The following is a 21,262-nucleotide window of genomic DNA, read 5'->3' on the forward strand; positions in this document are numbered from 1 at the left end:
ACGACAATTCAAGAATTGGGCAGCCCTCAGAACCAGAACAGGTTCAGAGGATTCAGCTCCTCAATGTGGGCACGCAGCATTTCTGGACAGAAAATGGAAGTGAGATCCAGAGACAGCTCGACTGGTTGCAGGCCAGCATTTACCATTTTTCCAGATGGTCTGATTGGTTAGCTGCCTGTGATTGACTGACTGACCTCAGCTGCTGTGATTGGCTGAGCCTCAGCTACTTGTTACAAGAGTATACTCCCAAGTCAGGCTTTCAGTGAGTTTAGGTTCTGATATGGTTTGGCTCTATGTTTCCACCCAATTCTCATGTCAAATTTTAATCCTTCATGTTGGGGGAGGGAGCTAGTGGGAGGTGATTGGATCATGGGGGCAGTTTTCCCCTTGCTGTTCTCAAGATAGTGAGTTCTCTTGAGATCTAGTTGTTTGAAAGCGTGTAGCCCTTCCCCTTTTGCTCTCTCTTCCTCCCACTCCAACATGTGAGGATGTGCTCGCTTCCCCTTCCCCTTCTGCCATGATTGTGAATTTCCCAAGGTCTCCCAGCCATGTTCCCTGTACAACCTGCAGTACTGTGAATCAATTAAACCTCTTTTCTTCATGAATTACCCAGTCACGGGTAGTTCTTTATGACAATGTGAGAATAGACTCATGCAGGCACTAAGTTAGGTTGCAGTCCGTTATGTATAGACTCAAAATGTGAAGGTAGCCTAAGGCCAAATTTAGTTTAAGATGTCTATAATTCAAAACATTGTACTGTGTGCTTCAAATTTACTAAAAGAGTAGATCTTATGGTAGCTAGTTATGTGAGGTAAGAGATATGCTTATTAGCTTGATTGTGGTAATCATTTCACGATGTGTATCCATATCAAATCATCACTTTGTACACCTTACATATATACTGCTTTTTTGAGTCAACTATAGCTCAGTAAAGTTGGGTTGCGGGGAGAAATTAAAGAAAGTGCCATGGGATGGAGCCCCTGCCCACTGGAGCCCTGGCTGCCCTGGCAAAATGCTCTTGCAGTGCCTTTCTCTCCTGCTGTTTCCCTCTCCCTGGTCCCTCACTCCACTCCCTGGATAACATGCAAATATTTGCGTTACACATTGACACATTGAGGTGCAAACTACCTGCTCACAAGTCTTTGTTCCAGTCTCTGACCTCAGGGTAATCTAGGCTAAGACACTAATTGTTTAACCAGTTCAGCAACTGCTTGATTAAACCAACTGCATAGCTTGAACCTCTCTTACTAGGAACTAATTTTCTCCTTTGGAAGGAAAATGGAAGGCGGCCACAACAGGTATCCAGGCACAGAAGAATTCCCAGGGCCACCCAGCTACACAGATATGTCAGCAAAACAAAAGATTCACAAACTAATCATCATCTAATGAAAGAAACTAAATCAGTAATTATGATAAAATCTCTTGGGGTAGGGAGAAAGGAGGAGGATAGTGGCTTTAACAAATGCATATTTAATGACTTAGCAAGATAAGATAATTAGGCATAGTCTGCAGAACTGTGGGTGGGGGTGGTTGTGGTGGAAAGACTGCCACAAAGCTGTGAGATCAAAGCTCATTTATAAAGTAATTAAATCCCGAGCACAGTTGTTGCCCAAAGGAATTTCATTTTCAAAAAATTTTCATCTTTGACTCAACTTTTGAAAAACTGGTTATGCCTAAGCCTTAGGGCACGTTAGGAAATCCAGCTGGATTTGGGAGTCGACACTCAACAGGAAGAGCTGAATTTTCATCCTAGGGCCTTCTTGCCCCAGCAAATAACGTGGGCAGTGAAGTTGTGACAGGCTCTCTCTGTCTTCCAGTGCTTCAGATGCCTTCCTCATTTAACACACAGTGACCTTTAGAAGGAAGTATCTCCACACATGTACACAGAGACGGAACACCACACACCAGGGCCTGTTGCGGGGTTGGGGGTGAGGGGAGGGAACTGAGAAGACAGGTCAACACGTGCAGCAAACCACCATGGCACACGTATACCTAAGTAACATACCTGCACATTCTGCACATGTATCCTGTTTTGTTTTGTTTTTCTTTTTTAGAATAAACAATAATTATTTTTTTAAAAAGTAGGCATCTCCATTTTACCATATCAAAAATGTGAGGTGGTTAGATTAGTTGAACTTAGACATATTTCCATGTTCCACTTGGAGTCTTGGGTGCAGACACTGACAAGGGCTCAACTGTCATGATTCCTTGCGGCAAGGGGAGAAGGTAAAGGAAGCGCTCATGTGTTCTAAATGCCTTACAAAAATGGCACAGGTTGTATACAAATCTGATAAAAGCTCTTTAACGCGTTTCCAATTTGCCTCGGAAATACTGCTCGGGCAGCGAGTTTCACTCCATTTTCCTCTAACCAGGAAACAGGTTAAGCCCACAGATAGAGGTATGATTATTATATCGAGTTTTCCTACAAACAGAAAATAAATGTACTGGTTGTTAGGCAGGGATCTAGACCCGACATGGCGGCGCCACTCGGGGTAGCAGGCCCTTTGTTCGAGACTTCCCTTCACCCTTGTACACACCCGCAGACTTACATGCGTCAGAGTTCCGGCTGGGCAACCACACTCCCCCATGACCTGCAGCTCACCTGCATTCCACAAGTTCGTAAGCAGCAGTTTCGGTTAACAGTTTCCAAAGACCCCTTCCTTATGACCCTTACTCAACTCCTGCTCTAGTAGTTTCAAGACCCCCCAGGCCCTGTTTGCACAACCAGCTATAAGAGGCCCCTACACTCCTCCCTCAGCGCGACTTCCTTGGCCCACACCCTTGGACCCAGGAACCTCGCCTGCAAACCCTAATAAAAGGCTATTCTCACTGCCATTTGCCTTGTGTCTTCGTTCCCGGTTCGGCTCCAGCCTCGGTTCGGCTCCAGCAACTGGTCAGGGTTGTTTAAGCATCCTCCTCTCATTGCTAATTACAGACTTCATGGGAAATTAGAGCTGCCATTCTAGTTTACTCACCAGAGCCTTTGGAGTTGGTTTCCTTTGAGTTTGTGTCAATTCTATAGAAATGAATCAAGACAGAGGAATGGGAAGTGCAGCTCTGGATCTGGAAAGCTTGTGGATCTGAAAGTGGCAAATGCCCCAGTTCTTTCTCTCTTCCAGGCCACATTAGCTCTGGTCATGCCCTCCTCACAGAAGCAGCTTAACCCAACGTCTACAGGTTTCATTAAAATTGCTGAGTAATCACATGAGAAAAATCCCTACAATAATAGGTGTTGATATTCTGGCATAGTTATTATGATTTTAAATTATAAATCACATCTGGTCAGATATCAACAAATATCCACAAGGAAACTATTGGTTCAAAATGTATGTATGTATTTATTTATTTTTTATTTTTTTGAGATGGAGTCATGCTCTGTCGCCCAGGCTGGAGTGCAGTGGCATGATCTCAGCTTGCTGCAACCTCCACCTCCCAGGTTCAAGCAATTCTCCTGCCTCCACCTCCTGAGTAGCTGGGATTACAGGTGTGCACCGCCAAACCCGGCTAATTTTTTGTATTTCAGTAGAGATGAGATTTCACCATGTTGCCAAGGCTGGTCATGAACTCCTGAGCTCAGGCAATCCGCCTGCCTCGGCCTCCCAAAATGCTGGGATTACAGGTATGAGGCACCGCACCAGGCCCAAAATTTACTTATTAAGGGGCATCTACATGCTGGTTGCTATGGGTACAAAGGTTAATAGCAATGAAAAGAATATTTCTATAGTGTATACTGTGTGCCAGGTACTATCCTAAATATATATGTATATTTAGAATATATACATTTATGCTAGATGGGGCATGTGTGTATATATGCTTCTTTAATTCTCACAATAAAAATTATCTTCACTTTACAGACAAGGAAACTGAGGCCAAAGGAGGTTAAGTAACTCACTAAAGAGTAAGACATTCTGAAAGAATTCGCTCTGGTGGGGAACAGACACAAAGAAACCACACAACCACGTGATAGTGCGACTACAGAACGTGGAAGAAGTGCTCTTACAGGGAAGGAAGGGAGAGAGGTGTGAGGAACACCTTCCAGAGGAGCTGAGAAGGCTTCTTGAGGCAGATGACATCTGAGTGCCTCTTGAAAAATGAAAAGCAGCTTTCAAAATAGGACAGGCAGGGCATACAGGGCATAACAGAAAGAATCATCTAATCTATAGCTTTATTCCTAATTGCATCATATTGAAACAACCAAGATGTTCTTCAGTAGGTGAACGGATAAACAAACTGTGGTACCTCCAGGGAATGGAACCTTATTCAGCAATTCAATTTGATGTACTTCTATCAGGTTCTCTTTAAATCGTGTCATGATAGTCCCTAGCAGGTTCAGGCTTGTGTGATTTTTTTAGTTCTTCTGAGGGGAAATTGTCTTCTCTATGTACAGGAGTTCCTGGGAAAGACATGAGTCTGGAGAGCCAGGCTGGTAAAAAAGCAGCAGCCAAGGCAGGCCCGAGGATGAAGAAGCAGGTCATAGAGCCCTTATTCAGCAATTCAAAGAAATGAGTAATCAGACCACGAAAAGACATGAAGGAAACTTAAATGCATATTCCTAAGTGAAAGAAGCCAATCTGAAAAGGCTATAGACTGTATGATTCTAACATATGCTATTCTAGAAAAGGCAAAATTATAGATAGAGACTGTGAAAAAGATCGGTGGTTGTCAGGGATTAGGGGTGTGTGGGAGGAGGAGATGAATAAGCAGAGGACAAGCGATTTTCAGGGCAGAACAACTTTTCTGTATGATATTGTAATGGATATATGACAACATTCATTTGTCAAAACCCATAGAAATTACAACACCAAGAGTAAACCTCAATGTAAACCATAAACTTTAGTTAATAAAAATATGTCAATAATGGCCCAATTGTAGTACATATACCACAGCAATGCTAGATGTTAATGCTATGGGAAACTGGAGAGCAGGGAGAGGAGTGTATGGAAACTCTGTACTTTCTGCTCATCCTTTTTGTAAAACTAAAACTGCCCTAAAAATTAAACTCTATTGACAGAGAAAGAGAGGGAGAAATAGCTTTCAAAATAGTATAGCCGGAGCAATATAGAAAGAGGGCATCAAGTCGTCAGAGTGCTTTCCAAAACCTGAATTAATCTTGGAGTAAGCAGGAAATATTAAGCCCTGAGTAATTTATAACTTAGTATAAATTATTTCATTTTCCTTGCTGTCATTAGCTGGCTTCAGGATGTGGAGAAATGAAGATTCCTTTGGCTGCAAGTGAAACCTAGCTCATACTCCTTCGAGTAAAAGGAAATGTACTGGCTGACATAACCTGGAAGTCCTCGGGGCCACTTCCAGCATCGGTGAATCCAAGAGTACAAATGAAGTCACTGTAACGCATCTCTCCACTCACTACTTCCTCCTTCTCTCCCTCTCTCTCCCCCTCCCCTCTTTCTCTGTCGTGCCTCAGTTTGATGCACTTCTATCAGGTTCTCTTTAAATAGTGTACTGATAGCCCCTAGCAGGTTCAGGCTCATGTGATTTTTTTAGTTCTTCTGAGGGGAAACTGTCTTCTCTATGTACAGGGGTTCCTGGGAAAGACATGAGGCTGGAGAGCCAGGCTGGTAAATAGGCAGCAGCCAAGGCAGGCCCGAGGATGAAGAAGCAGATCATAGAGCAAAGTCACTCCGTAGGAACCAGCTAGTGAGGAATATCACCATAACCCCTACCACCCCCAGGACTCAGTGAATGGTACCCTGGTTATGCTTTGGCCAAAAAATAAGAGGAAATACCGTTGAAGCAATAGGGCCCTGACCTATTTGTTGCTTTTCTTATTCTGCTGTGACTGAATACTGTGCCTCCAGTGCCTACACCATCCTATTTCAAGACTGCTTTTTGAGAGTCACCTTAATGGAGGAGACGATGAAACCCGTTTGAACAGGTACCAAATCCCACAGCTTTAACTCTATTTGTTTCTTCTGTGAAAGGGACACATGAATTTAAAAAATGTATATTCTAACTTTTCCCATTGTGTCTCTGTAGATCTTGCTGATCCAGAATCAGTGACCCAGGCCACAGCCCAGGAAATAGCTTCTTCCTGTTTGAGAAAGTGAAAGCTGATAGAATGTCCCTGTGGCTGCCTTAGGATCCTCAATAAGCATCTAGTACATGAGAAAAATTAATCTGCTTTGCCTATGTTATGCTTCTCCAAGGACTCTAAGAATCTAAGTTGTGACATCAAGATAGAAAACAAGATAGTAAAATAATTCTCTGTTCACATCATCTTCTACATTTAATACCTCCCCTAGATAGCTCTATTGTCTAGAGGTCAGTGATGTCCAACAGAACTTTCTCCAATGATGGGAATGTCCTTAATGTAGTAGCTACTAGACACACATATAGTTACTGAGCAGGAAATGTGGCTAGTGTAAACTGGAACAGATTTTTAAATTTTATTCCAATTAATATGAATTTGAATTCTACACACGACTAGTGACTGTCTTATTTGACAGCACATGTCTATACAGTCTGATGTTAACCCTTACTAACAGAATCTGCCCCACCACAATTAAGTGGCCATGTTTTATATTATATGAGCTTACCCTCCCACCTGACTGGACCAGAGGCAGTTACCTGCCCCCCAGGACAGCCAATCACAGACTGCTAATGATCTATACTACGAAGTCGGACTCCATAGGTGAGCTACACCAATCATATTTCTTTCCCTGGATTTTGGAACTGGGAAATTGAGAGGGGATTGGCTATGGGAGCTGAGCTTACTTCATCACACAGACTCAGGGCCCAGGTGGTAACTATGGGCCACCTGCAAACTGGGGTTCTGAGAAAACAGGAGTCCTGGTATGTGTTCAAAGGGAGAGCTGGCTGCTAGAGATGGGGTAGAATGGGTCAGATATGCTCACAAGAGCAGAAGCTGTGAGGGGCCCTCATGGCCCATGAGAGAGACGCAGGAAGCAGCCTCGGGTTTCCTCTCTTTGGGGCTTGGCTGTATTTCAGCTTGTGTTTCTGGCACCTCACAAGATTCTTATTTATTTCCTGGAAATGTGCTTCCTTAGCATAAGTCAGAATGAGTGGAACTCTCTTTCCTGTCATCTAGACCACTTTTAATGAAATTATGATACTGTAATATAAATTATAAAGAAAAGCATGTTATGCACCCTAGAATCAGTATGTTTTTGAGCTGGAAGGAAATTAGGAATCATGGAGTTTAATGTCATTATTTTAGAGGAGATGGAAGCTATGTTGAAATGTTGCTGTCTAAAGTCACACAGCCGGTTTCTGAGAAATATTCAAGTATTCTTTCTGAAAGTTTGTTAGAAAAACCAAAATGAAACACAACAAAAATAATCTGTCATTGTAGTTTTTGAGAGAAAAAGAAAATACGGTAGTGGATGGATACCTCAGTTTTAAGTTGAATCTAACTTTTTAACAGGGCTTACTAACTTAATGGGGTTTCGTTAATAGTTAAAACTCACATTTTGTAGGTGTTTGCCCCTAAATGAATAATTCAGGGCCTCTGTTTTCTGTAAAATATCCTCCCACCCAAATATTTCTGGGGGGCCATGGCGTGTCCCTTGCAGGGTATCGAGAACTTCCCCAGATGCTCTGCCTCCAAGCGCCACGTGGGGGCGCTGCCTCACCACTGCCTGACCTGCGCACGTGTCCGGGAGAGCGCTGACCTCCGGACCAAGGCCACGGAGTCCTGGCCGGTTGCCAAAGCGGTGCTGGCCTCCGCGCGTGGTTCCCAATTAACCAAAGCCACGTGGACTTGTCATCAGAGCGTTCAAGTGACAAGGCCGGGTCCTGCCCCTGTGGAGTGCCTGGTGAAAGCAGCTCCTTGGTTTCTGCTTCCGGCCATAAGGTTCAAATAGGAACCATGAACCCAAGGGCTGGATCAAAAATAAATGTGTCACACAGACTCTGTGTCTGTGAGTTCCTCTGAGTCTCTGATAACCCGGGGCTACTTCCCACATCCCGACCTCTTCTTGTTCTCCAATACTGCTTAAGCACGGTACAGCTTGTGTGCCAACCAGGGCTACTTCCGGTAGAAAGCTTCCCTTCCTTCCCTCCCTTCCTTTCCTCCCTGCGCCCTCCCTTCCTACCTCCCTCCCTCCCTCCCTGCCTCCCACAGGAGATTGGGCACCAGTCCCTGTCCTCATGTTTCCGTCTCTGATGTACTTCTTTTGGGGCCACACTCCTGGTCCTCTTCCCACCTCCTGCTGTCTGGGGAAAAGGAGAGGCTTACCAGATGGGTGAGTTTGAGAGAGGGACAGAGGCCGGGGGCCAGCTCCTTCCCCTCTGCAGAGCTCACCTCTGCCAGAGGCCTCTGTTGGTGCCTCCAACACTCTTCGGCTGCGCTGCACAGGCCTTTGTAAGGGGGGCCTGCAGTCTTCCATCTCTATCCAGGATTGTGTGAGCACATTTAATTCTGGGACGAAATACCAATACTACTATTTTTGAGCCTCCTCAAGTTAAAACTCACCTCCTATGTACCTGACGCTATATTAAGTGTTAAGGATACAGAGAACACCAAGAAAAGCTGTAAGAATCTCCACAGAGCTGGTGTCTGGGGAATAGGGACAGGAGGTATTAGTGCCACTAACCAAGACTGGAGACGTTTGCAGAAGAGGGTCAGGCCATGTCAACCTGGGTCTAACAGTTCTTAGCATTTTTGTTTTTTTAATTGATACTCTTTTTTTGAGATGGAGTCTCGCTCTATCACCCAGACTGGAGTGCAATGGCACCGATCTCAGTTCCCTGCAACCTCCACCTCCTGGGTTCAAGTGATTCTCCTGCCTCAGCCTCCCGAGTAGCTGGGATTACAGGCACCTGCCACCACGCCCAGCTAATTTTTGTATTTTTTAGTAGAGATGAGGTTTCACCATTTTGGCCAGGTTGGTCTCGAACTCCTGACCTCAAGTGATCCACCCACTTCAGCCTCCCAAAGTGCTGGGATTACAGGCATGAGCCACCATGCCTGGCCAATTAATGGACACATTTTTGAGTGAGGTTGTGATTTTATAATCGTGGGTTTTTTTCTCAGTTGAGATTGTAATAGAATAAATTTAATGATATAATTGTTTTAATGGTAGAATTTAATGCATTGTTTTTTCCATACAGCATTGTGGCTTCCACGTGCAAAAATATATACGGATAAAATAATTTTTAAAGTAGCAAAAAACTTTACCCTATTAGTTGTATATTTCCTTCCAGTCTTTTTTCCGCTGTGTGCAGGTTTTAGGTGCCTTTGATGACATGTTTGATTTAAATTCAACTGTAATTATTTTGTCATTTTCTATTCAGAGTTTGTCACTTAAGACTATCTTATGAGACTATTTTAATATTAGTCTTCATAAAGATAAGCAAAAATGGCTGTAATATATTTGACTAACCAAATATACTCTAGTTTATTTAATGATTTCTCTATGTTTGGACAGTTATTTCAGTTCCCTTAACCTTTTGCTGTTATAAAATGCCTAAAGGATAGAGCATTTGAAGTCAGAAATAAATGGCTCTAACTCTAGCCTTGATGCTAGCAACTTTGGACCTTTGCATAAGCTCCTTGGTCTGCTTGAGTCTGTTTTGTCTGTGAAATGGGAATATGTAATTCTTACCTCATAGGTTATTTTAAGCAATAAATAAATGTTGTACACGAAGCACCAAGGACAATGCATAACATCTAGTGCATGTTTAATAAAAGTATTTCCTACCTCTCTTTCCTATGACATGAATACACAAATAAATAATGTGATTTCTGACAGGCATTAGCTAGCAGACAATTGCAGATCACTAGGGGAATATATTAAATAAGTACTTTGATGTATTAAAGCACCAGCATTTTACAAAACCAATGATGAAATGTATGTCTTTGGCCCAAAAGAGTCTACAATTTAGAGTTAACAATTTTCCAACTGTGCCCAAAACCAGTAGAAAGTCTAATAATAAACAAACCTGCATTCAAATGAATAACCTTCATGAGTCAGGCCCAATATGAGCTCTTAAATGAGTTTTCCTTTAGCATAGATCTTTTCCCTTCATATTGCTATTAAGATGTATCTGTTCGTTCATTCATTCATTCATCTGGGCCTGGACCTGTCTAATAAGTCAGGAGGCAACTTGAGGCCACTCCTGAGTTTTGAAGATGGCATTAGCCCTAAGGAGGCTGCTTACCTTCCTCTTTGCTGGGGGGCTGGCAGTGGCAGGGGGAGGGCTGCTTACAGTGTGTATGAATGCTGAAACAATTTATGTGTAATTTTGATTAAAGTGCCTGCTCTCCACTGGGAACCGGACCTCTGATGATGAACTTTCTCCTTGTGCCATCTACTCTTTCATCAAGCAAAGCTTCCTGAAGCACCTGCTGTAACAGGAGCTCTGCTAAGAGACACAGAAGAGACTGTGACTACCATTTCTATCGGGTAGCTGGTAGTCCAGTGGGGAGGAAGACCTGGGGTAAATTGCTGCATAAGTACTATGATGAAGGCTTAGCAAGCATTCATTCATTCAGTGATAAATGTCTATTGATTATGAAACACCGGTCAGACCTAGCCTGGAAACTAAGGATGCAGAGATGAGAAAACATTCTGGTCCTGTCCTTGTCCATCTGTCCATCCTGTCTAGGAGCTGCTTGGCACTGCCAGCATTCTTCTCTCTCTCTCCTTTTCTAAGTGGAAATGAATTAAACCAGTGGTGTAGTTGGCCAGCAGTTTAAAGTAGGACAGTGAATAAAACAAGCAATTTTTCCCCTAGGAACTGAGTTGGGGCTAAAGGATTTCACTCTTATCTCTTTGTACCAGATCCTGCCTTGAGGAAACCTGAGACGGCTTGCTTTTCAAATCCTGTGTGTTCTTTCCTAGCTGGAAGTTTGTTCTTCCTTTGTTTTAAAGTGGGGCAAAATTTATGTAAATGGGTCTCAGGCATGCAAAGAAGATTTAATTGGTGATTTAGGAGTGTAATCGTTTTCTTCCATTGAAAACTTGGAACTGGACTGTTCTTGTCCGAACCTAAACTGTTTCTTCCCAGGAGTCCTGACTGAAAGGGGCTCATCCGTCTTTGGCTGGGAGTGCAGGGCTTGTGTCTTCCTTCTCCCATTATGCTAACTTCCCCTCAAGGAACTGTGTGGGCTCCTTCACCTAAGGATGGAGAAAGCCTGATATTAGTTCCCAGTCCTCCTTGAGGAAGAAAGAGGAAGAAATAATAGAAGTGTGGGACTTCAAAGGGAAAGCCCTAATTCTAAATGATCGCACTCATTAGCCATAGGACCCTATACCTGATCCGTCCAGGAAGAGGGATGGACGGGGCAGGCAATGGGGGTGGGGTGGTCAGGGAATTCTCGTGAAACCAGGGAGGGAAACAAACTTACATGTAGAAATTGGGAGTCTGAAACCTCTTTGACTTCTGTGATCTGAGACACCAAAATAGATGTCCCTTTGTTAACGAAGACAGATCCTAAGGTTTAGGAAACAAAAGTTACCTGCAGGTTAAGGTCTCAGGGCTGGGCTTGCATGGCAACTTCCTGAATTCCTATGGCTGCAAGAAAAAACACACTTTGCTAAACTCCCTAACAGTAGGAGCTATCAAGAAAATTGTCAGATACTTCCTAACTCTGATTTACAACCCAGACTCGTACAACTCTGACTGAACAGAGGACCATCTCGCAAACATTCTTTCCTGATAAGCAACTGCAGACCTGAAGCCAGTTCCTGCCAGATCTAGAGACGGCACAGAAACTCGTCTTTGTGTTCTATAGTTCACCTTTTGACGCAGAGCCAAATTCCACCTCATTTTAATCTAAAACCCTGCCCTAAACTGAGGTGTGTGTTACATGTGTTTACTCAGTGTGCATACACAAGACTCCCCTCATAAATATGTATAGCTTTCCCCCAAATCTGCTATGTATGATTCTACTGTGTAATATGGACCCCGTGAGGCATAAAAGCCAACCTGCTCTTTCCTCTTCAAAGAGAAAGCATCTTCAGTGCATGCCAGAGACTCTCTTCCGGTTTTGCAAACTGATATCACAAACACAGTTCTCCTTTCTACTGTTCAGCCACCCTAGTGGTCTTTTGGATGATGATCTTTTTACTTTTCCTGTTTGGGGCTTCCTTTTGGTTTCCTTTGCCTTTAGTTTTGAAGTATAGTTTCTTTTGAAAACTTCACCTAACTTTCTCATATATTGCTGTATTACATTTTGAGAATTGGGCAATATACATGTCATTTGACCCAGCAATTTCACTTGGAGGAATTAATCTCAAGGAATAACAGGTACAGCACATAAAAGTGTCTGTGTCAGGGTGTTCATCCCCACATTGTTTATAATACTATAAAAACTGGCCATGATATAAATGTTTACCAAATGAAGACAGCACAATAAAGTCTGGTATAGCCATACAATGGAATGCCATGTAGCTGTTTGCAAGGATATCTATATTTGTTTTAAAATATTTCACCATATATGGTGTGTTAAGTTATACCTAAGTATAGCCATTGGCTCCCTCTGAAATTTAAACCCAGTGGAGTGGTCAGCTAACACTGTCATGAGGAAGCTCTCACCCAGTGTGACCACTGTCAGGATCCTCTTTCCTACCTCTTCATCAAACGCGGAGGCTTTGCTAATGGTTGGAGTGATTCTTAGGAATGGTCTTTATTGGCAAAATCAGTCATATTGAAGATTGGGTCTAATGAACTATTTGAAATACTATATTTGCCTGAAAAAGAACATAAGAATTGAGCAAGGCCTGTGGCCTACAATGACACTTGAGATTCCATCCCGAAATCCAGGGGCCAGTTTAGACTCAGGTTCATCTTTAGACAGCACTCCAGTTGGGTCTGGATTCACTTTCCTGGTGCCCAGGCTGACTGAATTCCATGCTAGTCTGCATTGGCTATGTGAAACTTTTCTGCATGATGGCGAAAGACCTAGAGTTGGGCTTTCCCCCAGCTCATGAAATAGATAACATGACTATTTTTGTGATCCTTTCTCTTTGTGTGCATGTGTATGCGTGTGTGTGTGAATTTCACCTTGTTTTCATTCGTGAGGGGAATAGCTAACTCTCATTATCTCAAACTTTTCTGTAGCTACCAATCTCTACCAAAGAGAACTTCAGGCATGTACATGGCCAGATTGGCTAATGTCAGTTGGCCACACCATTTAATGATGATGCAGATTTACATACGTTAATGTTGAGATGTCTAGGATATATTGGTGCATTTGTTATCTGCTGCTGTGCAACAAATTACCCCCAAGCTTAGTTGCTTAAAACAATAATTGTTTATCATCTATCACAATTTCTGCAGATTGGGAGTTCAGATAGGACACTGTAGAAACAGCTTATCTCTATCCCGAAGTATCTGGGACTTGGATTCATTAGAGGTACATTCTCTCACATGCCTAAGTACATTCTGTTACATAGCTAGGTGGTAATCCTGGCTGGCTGCTACAAGACTTGCTGGGACCATTGACCAAATAATCCTGCATGGTTTTACAGCATGTGGCTGGGACCCAGGGGCAGGTGTAAAAAGAGAGAACAAGCGAGTGCCAGACAGAAGCCGTATGCTTTTTCTGACCTAGCCTCAGCATTAACCCCCCACTATTTCCAGCATGCTTGTTGGTTAGAAGCCAGTCACTAAGCCTATCCCATACTCAGGCCAGGGGAATAAGGCCCCTCACCTTTGAAGAGAGGAGCATCAATTTGCAGACTTAATTTAAAATTACCACAGCTGACAATGAAGAGAAACCAGGATATGCGGGACATAGAGTATAATCTTTTGTTAAAAAATATATATATATATATATATATATAGGCCGGGTGCGGTGGCTCATGCCTGTAATCCCAGAACTTTGGGAGGCCAAGATGGGTGGATCATCTGAGGTCAGGAGTTCGAGACTAACCTGGCCAACATGGTGAAACCCCATCGCTAATAAAAATACAAAAAATTAGCCGGGCGTGGTGGCCCATGCCTGTAATCCCAGTTATTCGGGAGGCTGAGACTGGAGAATTTACTTGAACCCGGAAGGCGGAGGTTGCAGTGAACTGAGACTGCACCACTGCACTCTAGCCTGGGCAACAAGAACCAAACTCCATCTCAAAACAAAATAAATAAATATATATACATATACACACACACACACACATATACACGCACATATATACATATATACACACATATATGCATACACACATATATACATATATACACATATATACACCACATATATACCACATATATACACATGTATATGTATCACATATATACACCACATAGATATACAGATATATGTATATACACACCATATATACATATATGTATATAATACACTACATATATACTTATATGTATATATACACCACATATATACATATATGTATATATACACCACATATATACATATATGTATATATACACCACATATATACATATATGTATATATACACCACATATATACATATACACGTATATATACCATGACAATATATATACATGTATATGTACCACTGAGCCACTGTGCCCAGCTGAGATATATATACATATAGATACATGTATACACACACACACATATATACATATACATATATATAAAATGTTAGGAAGGGTGCATACCAAAGGGTAGTATTTATTGTCTTTTTACTTTCCCATGTTTTCTAAAATACTTAATGCAGATATATTACTTTTATAGTTACAAAAGACAGATTTCTATTTTCTTTTAAAAATTATAAATGATACATGAATATGCTTGCTATAAAAATTCAAATATAGAGATCTGTAAAGCAAAAAGAGAAGCCCCTCATCATTCTGCAGATTTAGAATCCCACCCTTTAAAAATACTAAATGCACCCATACAAATACTCCTCTCTCAACTCTCTGATCTATTAACATGTCTATCCCATCCAGAACCATTTTCATGGTGTTGACAGATCACAGCTTTAATAAAATGTTTCACATCTGCTGGACACATCAGTTTAGAATATCCTTCTCTCTTTTCTTCCCACCCCAAATCACTCACCAAGCTAACTCTCAAATTCCCAAGCCCCCATCCTGCAAGCTGGGTCCCCATATGCAGCCTAGTCAATAACCTTGCTTGTGTCTATCTTTGTATTAGAGTTACCTCAGTAAATTTTCATTCTCTAAATTATAAGTTCTGATCCTAAGTGCCTCTCTCACACAGTGACTGACATCTGGAGAATGTTTAAGAAAAGGAATCTTTGAACAATGAATTTCACTTTTGTTTCCATGAGGGGGCATGTCCCTCATTCTTGCCAGATGGGTGGAAAACTTTATCAGTCTTAGTCAACCTCCCATGATAAACCTAAAGGATATCTTTGGGTAAATAAGAGTAAATATGAGTCTGCTTTTCTTTAATTATTTTATCTTCTATAGGATGCAGCATACCAAAAATATTCAACAGGTTTTGCTATTTTTGCCTTTATGTCTATATATTTAATAGTTACAGTTATCTTTTTAGGGGTACTTGGATTAAACAGCAAGGAAATTTATTTTCATGTATAACTAGAAGACCAGAGATAAGTTGACTTGTTGGATCAAAGATGTCAACAAAACCAAGTATTTTTCTATATCCTCACTCCGCCATCTTTAGTTATGCTTTTAAATATAGGCACATGGCACACTCCATGCAGCAGTTCTAGATGTCACAACTGCACACAAAAATACTTGGGGTCAGAAAAGAGAGTACTTTTTTTTTTTTTTGATGGAATTTTGCTCTTACTGCTGAGGCTGGAGTGCAATGGCAAGATCTCAGCTCACTGCAAACTCTGCCTCCTGGGTTCAAGCGATTTTCCTGCCTCAGCCTCTGAGTAGCTGGGATTACAAGTGCCCGCAACCATGCCCATTTAATTATTTTTTTGGATTTTTAGTAGAGATGGGGTTTCACCATGTTAGCCAGGCTGGTTTGGAACTCCTGACGTCAAGTGATCTGCCCACCTTGGTCCCCCAAAGTGCTAGGATTACAGGCGTGAGCCACCACCCCCAGCTGAGAGAATACTCAGTAGCTCTTAGGAGTGACAAGATTTTTCCAAATTCCCTCTGCAGGAATTCTCCATCCTCAGAGCCAGGGTACTCACACACTCACTCCAGAACCAGCTAGTAATAACAGGGATGGGATTACTCTCAGACTAAAGAGGCCTTCTCCCATAAGTGGGATGGCGTCAGCTTTACCTGTGAACACAGATGTATGTATGGAGATGTATGGGGTGGAGCTTTACCTGTGAACACAGATGTATGGGGTCTTAGTAGAAGCTGAACTGTAATAAGGTAAAAGTCAAAATAATATGTCACATTAATGACTTACCCCACAGGTTGCTGGACTATCCCAGTTTACACATTTACCTGATTAAATGATGCTTCTTCTAGAAAGGAGGGGTGGGATCAGTCCTGTATAGCTCATTAATCTTGCTCATTTTATGGGTTACAATTTTGAGTTCTGCACTGCAAATAAGTATGTACTTAATAAGCATCCTTTGGTGATAAGGATGATAGTAACACTGGTGATGATGACAATATGGAGAACTCTGTTTGGTTGCATTTTATGTGCCAAGTACTGTGCTAAGCTCATTAAATGTATCATATCATACTTAAACCTCACAATTCTTGTCTATGTATTGATGTAATTTGATTGTTCCAATATCCAAAATCATACTCTGAAGCTTTACGGAAAGAGTAAATTTTGAAAAGTGGTTGCAGGAAGAGAGAAGGTCCAGGCAGGGAAGGGAGTAGTTATGAATTTCCCAGCTAGTGACCTGAATGCAGCGTTCCATTTAACAACTGTCTTGGCATGTGTCTGGGTGGTGATGCTGGCTGGCTGCTAGGGAACTTGCTGGGGCCATTGACTGGATAATCCACGTGGCCTTACCGCATGTGGCTGGGACCCAGTAGAAGGTGTTCTAACCTAAAGTGGGTAGCTGAAGACTCAAGGGCCAAGAAAGACAAGGAACGGTTAGATGAAGGTAGTTATAGGGCAGCAGAGGGAGGGTCTTGATGGTCTTGCTTGGGACTGATATGTGACAGAAGAGCTATTTTTGAGACAAATTGCTCAAATCCGAATTCCCAAAGTCTTAGTAGAAGCTGAACTGTAATAAGGTAAAAGTCAAAATAATATGTCACATTAGTGACTTACCCCACAGGTTGCTGGACTATCCCAGTTTACACAGAGGAGGCGGCAGAGACAGTTTCCCAAGCACACTGGGCCACAGAGTGGCTGAAAGGAGAAACCTCTTCTGCTGAGCTTCCAGGGGTGCTGAGTTGCCAGTGCCACCAGCTTACTCCTATGCACCTATCCTGTGCAAGGACCTATAAAAGATACGAAGCCAGGGGAGTTAAATGGAACACTGCATTTGATATTTCCAACTTAAAGTGGAGAAAATCAAGAGAGATACTAGAATGGAAAAGAATGGAGGCAGGTGCTACCATGGAAAGGGCATGGAATCAGAAAAACTCAAATCCAAACTGGGATTCCTGAGTGGACCCACTAGTGCCCTCAGCTTCCTGGGCTCCACAGAACGTAGAAAGTCATACAGCAAAAAGATAACTGAAATCTGGAGAGGAGATACATGTGATGTCCTGGAAAACTGGGTCTTTAAATTGCTTCTCTGTCGTTTCTCAGATGTGTGGAACTGGAGGTGTTGCCAAGGTCAGCCTGCACAGGACTGGGATAGTCCATCGATAAGTCATTTACTCATTTATTTATGGAATATTTATTGAATGTTTCTTATAGAAACCATGTTCCTTTATCTAGCATCAATGCTAAAAAAAAAAAAAAACCTCAAATCCCATTTTTTAAAAGTGGGAATAGTACTGTTATCCACTTTATGGGTTATTTATGAGCATCAAATAAAATAATCCATGGAAATTGCCTACAGAGCGTCTGGCATGGTGCACATATTATAAAACAGTAATTATTTTATGCTTTCTCAACATTTTAGGGGCTAAAATGCAGAAATTAATCTTTTCCTTTTAACGCCATCTGTTTTAGAGAATAACCTTTCACTTAAACTCACCACATAGACTCATGATTAATTCTGTACCTCATTGTTTTTAATTTTACCCAGTATATTAACATGAACTAAATATTTATCACAATCATAATATTTAAATAACACTGGCTTTGTGCTCTGTGTACTTTTCCATTAATATTTTTGGGGATATTTTTTCATCAGACCTCCACTGGGGAAGTTCTCTCATTGTACTACCATATTTCAATTATTAAAGTTTTCAAAATTTTTTCTTTTGTGGCCAAAGATGACAACTCCTGAGGTACCAGAGATTAAATTTTGTTCAAAAGGGCTAAAATGTCATTCTGGGGAACCTTACAATGTAAAGGCAATGGGGTGAAATAAGGAAAGGAGTTAATCACAGGAAACACCGAACATCAAGTTGACTGGCCCCGAGTCAAGGGCACTGAGTCATCCCCGAGGTGTCTCAGGGCTTTGGTGTCATCTTATAGAAGTCACTCAAAGAGATTGTGTTAAGACTGTCTGCATGGTAATTGCAAAAAGGGTTGACTCATGGAATCTGTGACTTTGACAGAGAGCTGCTTCCCTGGCCCTCATTATGAATGGACTTATTCATAGGCACCGTTCCTGTCACCTGTCTGTAGCTTCCTGGGCAACAGCAAATGCCAGGAACAGCACGCTTGCAGGTAGCAACCTTTTGAAGGAGACAGGGAAGACAGCACACAGAGCATTATCAAGACCCTGGAGACTGATCTAATGGCCAAATGCAGAACATGATGCAAGGACCTCAAAGCACCCTTTACCACGGGTTCAGCCCTCCCCATCCCCTAGTGTTTCCTATAGTGCTTGGCGAAAAGGCCGACATACACTATTTCTCTGTGTTCAAAACAAAGTCATTTAATGAAAGTGTTTTTTTTCCTATATATTCTTTACTAGGCCCTGTGAGAGGATACAAAGGAAAATAGACTGCTTAGGACTCCTGCAGGGCATCCTCTTCATCCTTAGCTACCATGTCCTTATTCTTTGTAGACTACAGGTTCCCGAACAAGAGACAGACACTGTGTGTGTGTGTGTGTAAAACCAACAGTGATATCTCTGTGCAGGGGAACATGAATGGAGCTACTTTTGTGTAAACCAAAGGATAAACACACATGAAGCTTGTTTCTGGACATACAAGAAACTGAGCAGCAGTTACCTTGGGGGAGAGGAACTGGGAGTAGGGAATGGGATTTCATGTTTTTCTATGGTTTTTTCCTAATTTGGTCATTGGCTGTTTTTCTGTAGGTAAAATTATGGGCCCTTTTATTGGCTTTATTCCTTTTTAATATTGAAAGATAGTATATAAATACTAATTTGCAATGAGACAAAAGACAGATGTAAGTATTGGCAAGGATGTAGAAAAATTGGAACCCTCATATATTACTGGTGAGAATAGAAAATGGCAGAGCCACTTTGGAAAAGAGTTACGAAGTTCCTCAAAATGTTAAACATAGACTTGCCTTATGGCCCAGATCTATTTTTAGGTATATACCCAGGAGAAATGACAACGTATGTTTACACAAAAACTTATACATGAATGTTCATAGCAGCAGGATTCCCAACAACCTGTAGGTGGGAACAACCCAACTGTCCTTCATCTTGTAAATGGATAAACAAAATGGAAAAGTAGATATTCAACCACAAAAAGGAATTGCTGAGTTTTGCTGCAACATGGATATAGCTTGAAAACATGCTAAGTAAAAGAAGCTAATCACAAAAAGCAGCATGTCAATTTCATTTATATGAAATGTCCGGAACAGGCAGATTTGTAGAGATGAATTAGTGGTTGCCATGGGCTGGAGAAAGGAGGGACTAGTGAGTGATTTATAGTGGGTACAGGGTTTCTTTTGCTGTGGTGATGGTTGCAGAACTCTGTGAATATACTAAAGACCATTGAATTGTATACTTTCAATGGGTAAAGTGTATGGAATGTGAGTTATATCTCAAAGTCATTTCAAAAATGAGAAACAAAGCCCAACTATAGCTGCAACTGGATTTGTGATTTTTTTTTTGAGACAGGGTCTCACTGTCACCTAGGCTAGAGTGCAGTGGCATGATCTCTGCTCACTACAGTCTCTGCCCCCCCATTCCCCCAGACTCAAGCCGTCCTCCGACCTGAGCCTCCTGAGTAGCTGGGACTGGATTTGTGATGTTTCTTCATGGCACTTTTATTTTTATTGTGATCAAGTGTATTTCTTCCAGGGGATGAGTGAGTTGTGGGTGTATTAACAGGAAACCCCACATCTGAGTGTTTCCTGATCGTCAAAAGATGAAGATAATTAAGTTCCAGCAAAAGTACAATCCTTTGTTATTACAAAGCTTTTCATTTCTAGGAGCCAAGGGTCTCATCCTGGAGACACAGGAGTTAGGATGCAAAGAAGGGGTTACTCACAGAGACAGGCCCTAAGTGGCCTCCCTGGTTAGAAATTGCTACATTGGGAAACAAATACTTTCTGCTTAAAATCCAGCCATTTTCTGGCAACTTTCTAGGCTCCTTTAAATCGGGTTAAATTATGTCATGGTTTGGTATGATTCACTCAACAAATGTTCTGAGCTCCTGCTCTGTGCCAGGCCCTTTGCCCTGAACAAGGACAGCAGCATTTTTAGGAGGAAAGTCTGACTTCATAAGGTCTGAGTAGCACTAGCCTTCCTGTGAAGGTGACTGTCAACAAAACCAGCTTTCTCAACAATCCCACCTCACCTGTCTCAGGATCGCATCGGGGCATTTGCCTCCCCTATGTGAGGGAGGGGCGGCCAGTGGAAACATCTTTTCTGCTTTAACATTTTTAAAAGCATATTTTAATTGACAAGTAGTTGTACTGATCATGTCCATTTTTTGTTTTCGACAGAGTCTCGCTCTGTCACCCAGGCTGGAGTACAGTAGCATGATCTTGGCTCACTGCAACCTCTGCCCCTCAAGTTCAAGTGGTTCTCCTGCCTCAACCTCTCAAGTAGCTGGGATTACAGGCACGCACCACCATGACCAGCTAAAAGTTTTGTATTTTAGTAGAAATGGAGTTTCATCATGTTGGCCAGGCTGGTCTCGAACTCCTGATCTCAAGTGATCCACCCGCCTCAGCCTCCCAAAGTGCTGGGATTACAGGCGTGAGCCACCACACCCTGCCAATGTTTTGAGATGTATACATTGTGAATTGCAAAGTCGAGCTAACACATACATCACCTCTTTTTTTTTTTTTTTTTGTGGTGAGAACACAATCTACTCTTAGCAATTTTCACATTGTTATTAACCACAGTTACCATGTTGTAAAGTTCTTGAACTTATTCTT

Source organism: Rhinopithecus roxellana, chromosome 8 (assembly GCF_007565055.1).
Source record: "Rhinopithecus roxellana isolate Shanxi Qingling chromosome 8, ASM756505v1, whole genome shotgun sequence".
Taxonomy (NCBI): domain Eukaryota; kingdom Metazoa; phylum Chordata; class Mammalia; order Primates; family Cercopithecidae; genus Rhinopithecus; species Rhinopithecus roxellana.